Source organism: Lactuca saligna, chromosome 6 (assembly GCF_052625555.1).
Source record: "Lactuca saligna cultivar CGN05327 chromosome 6, ASM5262555v1, whole genome shotgun sequence".
NCBI lineage: Eukaryota > Viridiplantae > Streptophyta > Magnoliopsida > Asterales > Asteraceae > Lactuca > Lactuca saligna.
The window spans coordinates 148,828,883-148,836,591 of NC_136422.1; the positions used below are offsets into that span (position 1 = coordinate 148,828,883).

The 7,709-nt window shown below is 35.0% G+C and overlaps 1 long non-coding RNA gene across 1 annotated transcript; it reads right to left on the reverse strand.

The window, feature by feature from the left end:
- Positions 1 to 285: 285 nt before the first annotated feature.
- Positions 286 to 1,945, reverse strand: LOC144999923 (uncharacterized). Its single transcript, XR_013661048.1, has 2 exons — positions 1,003 to 1,945; positions 286 to 921 (listed from the first exon to the last, which is right to left on the reverse strand). It is a non-coding gene; the product is annotated as an uncharacterized LOC144999923 (long non-coding RNA).
- Positions 1,946 to 7,709: the final 5,764 nt, after the last annotated feature.

Genomic DNA, 7,709 nt, shown 5'->3' on the forward strand with positions numbered 1-7,709 from the left:
CTTCAAAGACTATGTCATCATGATCATCACTAGTAATAATCATGTCATCAACATATAAGGAAAAAATACTTCGACGTGCACTTATACGTCTCACAATAAAGTTGAATCACGATTACAAGCACAAAAACCAAGCGAAGTAATTATCAAAACAAGCAAGTGGGCCTTATTTGAGACCACAAATGCTTTCCGAAGCCCACCGTCACACCCCTAGCCGACGGTGGAAACACCGGGCGGTGAGACGACATCATGAATCATAGTCATTTGCATACATAGAAAAATTCAACATAACATAATATACAAACTTTTATTAATGAAAAATGGAAATTACAACATTCCTTATCTAGTAGTACTTGATAATCTAAAATACGGAGTATGCCTTAGTAGTTAGGCAACTATGAAAATATGACAAAATGATAGATAAACAGTAATCACATGATTGTTTTCCTATGTATGATTTCCAGTTTCTTAGTTTCCTAAGAATACATGCATTTTGAAAAAGCATCAACATAATGTTGGTGAGTTCGCAGGTTTGACTCAATGTACTTTTAAAGCAAAAGTATGTTTTCACCGTATATAACTACTTTACTATCACACCCCCGGCTGCAGGCGAAAACATCAGGCCGCAGGCGAGAACTACGTTTAATTGGTTGTACCCTTTTGATCACATCATCTTCAGAACCACCTTCTCCGTTTTCCATTTTAATTTCATGAACTGTGGGTAGGGTGTTAAAGTTTGAGTGTACTACAAAGTTGTCTTTTCTTTTCCCAAAGGGTGTCACCTATTCTAAAGGCTTCCCAAATGAATGCATATGTGTTACATCAAATGAGTCTAGATGTATACTAGTTTGTCCTATTTGAAAAGTAGGAACAGTCTCTTTAGCATCTTCATGGTCTTCATCTAACTCCCCGTAATATAAGTTTCTGATCATTGATTCACATCATAGAAAATGAGGCTCAATAGTTCACAGTTATAAGTTGTCATGTATCAGATGAAAAGCATACATGGTGACATCAATATATGAATGTAGGAGTTGCTCCTTTTCAATAATAGCTTGTTTCTGTTCACTATGTAGTTGCTGATGGAATACATCCATATGAGCATCTGATACTACTAGTTCCAGTTGATCAAACAAGTAAAAAAACAACAATAATAAGGGCAAAGATGTCCGAAAAGAGCATAAATTTCAACAGAAATTACCTACTTTGAAGCATGATTATCAATAAACTATTAGAGTAAGAAACCAAATTCTGAATTAGAACTAAACTTGGTGTGGTTATATAAATGCAGTAAGTATAGAGAGATTACATTGACTTCAAGTCCATCAGACTCCTTGAGAGCATAGATAACATCAAGGTCAGCTAAGTCACTCTCTGTTTGAGGTTCAGCACCCTTCTACATCAAAAACACCATAACTTATGTTATGGCTTTTTCCTCGCAAGTGCAACACCTCACCTTCATGAATATCGACTTCCGCTTCACTATTCCTCTTCCTCTAATTGTTGATTTTCTATCTCCACTACCATCGTTTCATTAATTGTACCCATCTACGCTTTCGAAATGAAGAAATCGAGGTTCAGGTGGTCGGTGATTTAATATCCCCTAATCGATAATCTAAAACCCTAAATTCCTAAGCATGCGATTGCAGTGTAAACCAGATCGAGAAACCTCCTCGCCGGAGAAAATAGATAGATGGACATGGTTTCTGACGGTGGGAGGAGTAGAGGTGGACGGATGTGGTGAACGAGGGAGGAAGGTTGTGAACAACCAGATCTAGAGAAAGTAAAGAGATAACGTTTGGTGATTACGATGCCGTTTTCAGTGATACCGATGACTGTCCGGTGATTCCGACAAAGGTCCGGCAACTCCGACAGTGGTGTTGTGTTCTCAGTGGTGGTGCAACTGAATAAAAAGATATATGATTTCATATTCGTAGCAGGGGTGGGTGGGTTGGGATTAATGAATAACGATTTTGTTTAGTGCAGGCTAATAAATGTTCTCAAATATTTTCAAGGGTAAATTACACGAATCGTCCCTCGTGCAAGTGCCAAAATGCACGTTCAGTCCCTATTTTCAAAAATTAACTCGGACCGTCCTTCATATCGTAAAAAGTTTCACGCTTCATCCCTTGTTAGTTTGAATTTGCACGTTTCATCCCTTGTAAGACATGAAATGACTATAATGCCCTTTTTAATTTCTTTTTCATTTATTTTTACATTTATTATTATTATTATTATTATTATTATTAAAAATTATTTTTATCAGGAAATCTCTCTCTCTCTCTCTCTCTCTCTCTCTCTCTCTCTCTCTCTCTCTCTCTCTCTCTCTCTCTCTCTCTCTCTCTCTCTCTCTCTCTCTCTCTCAGGCACACACACACCTGTTGAAGAACACTTAATCACTACCACCACACTAGAAATCTACGCCACCATCGGAAATATGCAAACCCACCACCTACAATCTACCACTAGTCGGCATCATTGTCCACCTTTAACAACCACCGGCAAAGCACCACCACTAACCAATGAAATCAAATCCAAATGAAATTCAAATCTCAAATAAATCAAAATCCAAACAAAACCTAGAAATCAAACCTTAAACTCAATTTTGAAAACCAGTCCAAAAAAAAAAAAACTTCAAATCTATTGAAACCATCACACTTAACCACCACCATAACCTGTAATCTGCACCACTTCTGGTAATGGAGCACCACCGCTAACCATCGCCATTTACCCTCACCTCACCAGTTGTACTGTGTTCATCGTCTTCCCCATCACAGTCGACAAAATAAGGGATGTTCTTTTTTCGTCTTCGATGTGCTGGAAACTCGAGTAAAGCATCAAATTCTGAAACAATCAGCTTTTGGGATTTTTCTTGATTCAATTCCAGTGGGGGGTCAATTTGGGGTTTTTATGAAACCAAACCCTTCAAATCTAGTGAAATCATCATTTTCGGTATGAAATCGACAAGTAGATGGGCGGCGATGATGCATTAGGAACCTGCAAATCTTGTTCTGGCATGAGTGTCATATATAAATTTGGTTTTAGATGGTGAAGGTTTCCAAATCGGATGGTGGCTGGAGGTAGAAGTAGAACCTTCGGTTTCATGATCTCACCGGAGTGGCTTCAGGGTTGCCGGCGAACATATTAGGCGGTGGTAGTGAGAGGTTCAGGGGTCGCCGGAAGGGGAGGTTGTTTGATCGATGGAGATGAAGACGAATGGGTGTGAATGAAAAGGATGCGAATCTGGGAAAGGGAGGGATGGGCGGGTTTGTGTCAATATGTTTTTTTTTTTTAATTTTCTTTTTAATTTAAAAGTGATATATAAATAAATAAAATTGAAAAAGAAATTATTAAGGGTAAAATAGTCATTTTATGTTTGTAGGGACGGTCAGAGTAAAAAAAACGTTTATTCAGGGACGGTCCGAGTTAATTTTTGAAAATAGGGACTGAACGTGCATTTTGGCACTTGCACGAGGGACGATTCGTGTAATTTACCCTATTTTCAAATTAGTAAAGAGAAATTAAATATCCTCCTATTTTTTATTCTTACAAATTTTTCTACCCAATTTGATAGTGATATATGTCACATTTAATGCTCATTTAATGATATTTTGGTATGATAAAATACACATGTCATCATTTAATTGGGTAGGAGTATTTATAGGAAGAAAAATATGAGGATATTTAATTTCTCATTAGTAAATGCTCTCATTTGAACATACCTCTCTCTCTCCTTATCTATCTTTCTTGTGAGACGACCTAATTTTGTGAGACCATGAGATACAATTCTAGCCACTCATTTGTAGATAAAACAAAAACATTTTTAAAATGCAAAATAATTGAAAATTTTCGAAATTTTTTTTCCAATATTGTTTTCGGAATATATAATTTCCCAAAAAAAATATTAAATAAAAAAAATAAAAAATAAATACAAATAAATTATATTTTTTACATATTTTAGTAGAATATTTAGAATATTCTACATATCTGGCAAATCTAGTAGAATATTCTAAAAAATCTAAAAATCATATTAGAAATATACAGTGTAATATTCTATTAAAGTATTTCACGTTTTTTTTTTAAAAAACGGTAAGTTTTTTTTAATTTTTTTTAGTTAAATAAAGTTTCGAAGATAATAATTAAAAAAAGAATTTTTGGATTTTTCATTTTTATTTGTATTTTAAAATTATTTTTAGATTTGGTCTCACGGTCTTACAAAATTAGCATGGTTTCAAATGAACATCGACTTTTATATATATATATATATATATATATATATATATATATATATATATATATATATATATATATATATATATATATATATATATATATATATATATATATAGGGTGAGGTTCAATAGAGAACCATAATTAACCAAGGAACCGAGAAACCAATCTTTTTTTCAACTTTTACAACTTATTTTTTATAAAAAAAAAAACTAAAAATACATAAATTCATAATTTTTTATCCTTTTTCCAATGATATCAAATTCGATTTTTTTTTCTTACGTCGAATTCACAATGTGAATCTTTGAAAATTCACAACGTGAATCCGGATTCACACGGTGAATCCGAAAAATATTTTTCACATTCACAATGTTAATATATGAATTTAGATATTTTTAGATGTTTTTTTCGATAAAGAATAAGCTCTAGAAATTGAAAAAAAGATTTGGTTCCTTGAAGAACCAAAAATTATGGTTTTCTATTTAACTTTTTCCTATATCTTTATGCCTTAATAAACATTTAGCATGTTTTGCTGAATTTTAACAGGTACAAAACCTTATGCAATATATACAATGAATTTATTCGTCCAGAAAAAGTCCGTCTATTATCGTTTGAATAAGTCAAGCTGAGGTACAAGTTATAAACCACCAAATACAATTATTGAAAGCATAATTATCCTTAAATCTTGATGACTTTTGACCCAGCCCCCTCCCTAGCAATCGAGTTTTTGTTTGAATCTCTCGGCAAACATTTCAGCAATTATCTGTTCTTATCTTGACCAGGCCTTTTTCAACCAATTTGTAGTTTAAAACTAACTTTTTTGTCCTCTCTTGAGAAGAAACCTAGACGCCTTATTCACCATCGTTTGAAGAAATGGGCTGTAACATAGGCCAAGCAAATAGAAACAATTGCATCCGAGGTCTCAACTTTAGCCGTCACCACCATCATCAACTGCTTGCACCAACTTAGCACCAGTAGGCTTATGTTGTTGTGTACCGGTGACTTGAAGAGGAAGATTCAGAAATATTGACTCCATTCGTAGGATATTCACGACCCATGTCCTCAAATCTGTAAGGAACCTAACCACCACCGCCTACTCACTCTATAAGCCCTAACACCATCGTACCACCAATTCTCGTAGAAGTTGCATCTACTCTCTTACTCTCGATGTCTTTTCCAATTTTTGCCACCCACATCCGCCACAATAGAAGAACCAAGAGGTTTATTGTGTTGTCATTGAAAGATCCATGTGGCTTTGTTCTCTTATTTTACAAATCTAACATTTTTATGTTTGTTTGTTGTGCATCTTCAAGAATAGACAGTTCGATTTTCATCCACGGTACATCTCTTCAGGTTCGATCTATCTCTCTAACCATAAGAAGCCCTAATTGATTCAAACCATTGTATGCCCATTCCTCTTATGTTCTTTTGGATTCCCATACAATCTAAGAAACCTAAATGTCTTTTTATTTTTCCTTAATTTCACTTTTGGAATCTTTTAAGGTTTGCCAACACCACCATCCTCAACCGTCCCTCTTACACCACCAGTCCACAAACTCACACACAACATGCTAATCTTTGCCACCATCTTCTGTGGCTAAACAAAAGCAGAATACTTTCTGTAAGTCCCTAAAATGCCTGTGTATCAATCAGATCCGTTTGATGGTGCGGAATCCCAATCAAACGGATGATATCAGATCAAATAGAAGAGAATGAGAAGAAGAATAATATGAATCTTTGTATGTATTGATATGAATGAAGATCCGGATACAAAATATTCACACACACATAAAAGCTCTTGTTTCTCTCTGGCTGTAAACTCTCTAGGGTTCATCAATCAATTCCTCACACCCTAATACCTATATTTATACTAGGGGAACATGGGCCGGAAACAAATGGGTCGTAAATGAGTTTACGGCCGTAAGGTGTTTACGACCATAAACTCAGCCGTAAACATGACTATAAACTCATAAATATTACAGGAAAATACAATTGCCTAGAAAAGCAAAGTATAAACCATATTTTGACCCAACAATCTCCCCCTTGGTTTATAGCTTTCTTTTCTTAATTGACCCAACAAGCTCCCCCTAAAAAGCAGCTGGCTTTCTTGATAATCTTCATTGGAAACTTGGCTTCAACATTAATCTTCAATTTTTTCAATGAATGTCTTCATCTTGAGCAGTTGGGTTTTTCTTCAGAATTTGGCATTGAACGCACGTTGGGTGAGGAGGCTTGATGTACTGATTCTTGAAAGATAGCGCTTTCAGCTTGAGAATCTTCAGAGATAACAAATCTTCTGGATCACTTCAGCAGGTACAACGATAGCAGCAGACTGATTGAGGAGGCTTCAATGCAATCCGTCACATAATCTTCGATTTCTGCTTCACCTTGCTTCTGGGGTTGAAGGATTGAATGTTGAAAGAATGATCTTCATTTCTTGCTCCTTCGAATGAGAATTCTTCGATGCTCACGGACGAAGCCTTTGGCTCAGAAATCTTCAACACAAACTCCATGAGTCTTATCTATACCTGAAATCACTTTTCAAGACAAAACAAAACTAAAAGAAAACTTAGCACACAAATTAAAACAGAAACAAAAGTATTTTTGGATTTTTCATATTTTTTGAAAAAGAAATAAAACAGAAATAACACTATTTGTTTTTTTTTTTAAATTTTATTTTCTGATTTTTTTTATTTCTCCCCTAATATTTAAATTAGAAGAAACTATGAACAAATTTAACAAAAATAAAATGATATCTAACTTTAAGAATGATTTGGGATCAAAGTTGTTAGACAACCTTAATCCACTTGTCGATACCTTTCATATTCGCATCTTTGTCTGGTCGATCGTCGGTATTGTGGTCCACTTAAACACGAAAATTTGTGACAAATTTAGGACACACTATTTGTTACAAGACAAAGTGAACTTAAGTTCCTAAAAATTATATCTGATCCTAATTTCTTAGATATTATATCTTAAGGACCATTCATCTGACGACGACCAGGGATATTGTTGTCCACCTAAATTGAGCAGCGAGATCTATAGACAATCTTTGAGTGTTCAATTTTAAGTGTACTAGAACGTGTTTCCCGCTTCCTGATATGCCCCAGCCATCAAGAACTTCCAGAGTACTCCTTACACTGGGTGAGCAGACAACCATTTAGAGAGAGGATAGATTCAGAATTCTATTACTTATTACCTCAGAGGGGTTTAGAAGTAGAAGGTTACATATGCTGTGTACCAGGTCGGATTAGAAGTCACGCAAAGGAGACATCATATGGCTAACAGATAAGAGTTGCATATATAACATGTAGAGAAATAGAGTTGCATATGTTGTGTACCAGGTCAGATTGGAAGTCACGCAAAGGAGACAACATATGACTAACAGACGGAAAGAAAGAAAATGATATTCTACAAACCTAATTTATCGGAATTTACCAGTCGCCCCATCCAACCGGAATTAATGACAAAATCCGCACATC